Source organism: Montipora capricornis, chromosome 8 (genome assembly GCF_036669925.1).
Source record: "Montipora capricornis isolate CH-2021 chromosome 8, ASM3666992v2, whole genome shotgun sequence".
Taxonomy (NCBI): domain Eukaryota; kingdom Metazoa; phylum Cnidaria; class Anthozoa; order Scleractinia; family Acroporidae; genus Montipora; species Montipora capricornis.
In genome coordinates, this window is record NC_090890.1 from 23,373,727 (window position 1) to 23,376,226 (window position 2,500).

General features: G+C 43.4%; 1 pseudogene; it reads left to right on the forward strand.

The window, feature by feature from the left end:
• The window catches only part of LOC138059009 (uncharacterized), a 28,485-nt pseudogene that overhangs the window by 24,488 nt on the left and 1,497 nt on the right, over positions 1–2,500 (forward strand).

Sequence of the window (2,500 nt, forward strand, 5' to 3'; positions counted from 1 at the left end):
AGTTTTACAGAGAATTTGATGGGACCACTTCTGCTAAATTATCTCGAACTTCAAGAACGGGACGCCAAGGAATTCTTGTTACACCACGGGTAATGATTTAATGCAGACTTAAAGTGCGTTTGATTGACCGTATTCGGGAAGTGTGGCCGGCAGTGGTTAGGGCGCTTGCCTTGAGATCCGGAGATCCCGGGTTCAAGACCCGCTCTGACACTCGCTGAATTTGTTCCTGGTAGTCCCTGGTTTAACTTCCCAGCTGCACTTGTAAATAGCCTTGGAACTGGTTTTTGACCCTGAAAAGCCCCTATGGTGGGCGGTCAATTATGTATTGTATTGAATAGGAATACATGAAATGTATTGAACGGTGGCCAATTTACATTATCAACTCCATAGATAAAACCAAATTTTTGTGTACTACTTCCCCACCGACGCAGCACCACAGTTTCTTTAGGAGCTACCCCCTTCATTCATTTGTAGTTACAAATGCTTCGTTTTTACGGAGATTCACATTAAAATTGTCAAACACCTGCTAAAATGCTATTTTAAACATATCTATATTATCCTTGATACTTCAAAACGCCTGACAGATCGTTTCAAGTCATCACTCCTCGTATTTTTATTCCGGAATAGGGCCAATGGGCCGCACCCAATGACTAGGACGGGCAAGCGCGCATTTCCATGGTAATGGCTACCCATGCGTTTAAAAAGCCTGACACTAGAGCGGCAAACGTAAACGCCGACGCCGACGGCGACTCAAGCGCAAGGAGACGTATCTAAGTAGGATGCCATGTGTGGATGTCTCTGTTTTTGTTTTACTGAAGCTCGTGTCTGCGTTTGCCTTGCGTTTGGTCCCGTTCACAAAGAAAAAACCGTAAAACAAGAGCGTGCACGATGCTTTCGCAAGTGAAAGTTTCCTTGTTTTATTCTTGTGTCCACATTCACTTTTTCACAGCACTTCCCTTTCTGGTGTGAACAGGAAAGACTTGCTTGCTTTGTTTCTTCTTTAACTAACTTACACTTGTTTGGTTTCATGATTAACTTAGGATTTGTACAATTCACATGTGATGTCACAGAACCTGCAGTGGGATATTGAGACACAGGTATGCTGACTTGCAACCTTAGTAATGTACAGGGTTCGAATCCCGCTCAAGTCCAAATTTTGTCACGTTTGCTGTGATCTGATTAAAGTGCTTGTCTAACTTTGATGATCGACCTTTCCGTCCTCCATTTCACGTCGGTAAACACAGCAACGGGGATGCACATTTTACATGATCATTTTTTTCTTGACTCTGTTTTGCGACGGGAATCCAAGGTAGGATCATGATCTAAGGGCGCTTTCCATTTAACAGAACTGACCGACCAGACCGGGCATTTGGAAGGAATAACTCTATAACACATTGAAATTAACACACTTCGAGGATCATATATACTCCTCCAGAAGAATACGAGGGAATATCATGCAAGTGTTCCTTCAAATGGTTGCATTTTCTTTGCAAAGTGATGGGTCTGGCCGGCCAGTTCTGACAAAAGGAAAGCGCCTTTAGACTCCCTGTTGTGTTTCTCTAAAAGGGAACCTCCTCTCAAACTCCAAAGAAAAGAACGCTTACAATCGAATTTGATTGAAGATTTCCTGGCTACTGCTATCTTAAATGACTGCGATGTGTTATGGTCGCCATATTGTTATTCCATAAAAGCTCTTTGTGTAAGAACAAAAGGGCAACCGTAACATGTCACAATAGGGAACTTAAGCAACGGCGACGGCAACGAGAACGTCACTGTAATCACTTCGTTACTATTTCAACTTTTTTAATATGACAATGGTTTATTAGTTCCTCAAGAATGACACTGGTCGGAACGGCGCTTAATTTAGGGGAGGAAATGAAGATTTATGCTCAAGTGCTGACGTTCTTCATAAAACCTCAAATTTGGGTATTTCACGTTGTTGTTTTACAGACGACGGCAACGAAATGAACAAAAGTGAAAAACGCACGTGCAGGGCGTGCAAAGCTATTGTTTTTGCCCACTAAGGCCCCGCCACACGTGTGGGCACATATCCGGAAATTTTTTTCTTTCCGGATTCAAAAATATTTCTTTCCACACGTAGCGTATTCAAATCGAATTTGTCCGGTCCACACTCAACCGAAATGCATCCGGATTCACTCTAGTACTCAGAACTCCTCAAGGAAACAGAGGCAACAGAGCATGAGCCATGAAGCCCACGACAGCAATCTTGAGAATGGATTTCACAGTAAGAAACTGGGCTCGATCTTGTTACGTCATCCGGATTCATATCGGATTCAAAAGTATCCACTCTGGAGAGCGTATTCAAGAAGTTCCGGATTCGCCAGCCAATTCACGGGATACGTGTGGACAGAAGGCGTATCCGGAAAGAAAATGTTGCGTTACGTGTGGACGGGGCCTAAATGTGCAAATTTGTCACGTTCTTGACAAAGGCTACGTTGCCGTTGTCCTTGCTTAAACTCCCTAATAACGAGCGGCGAAG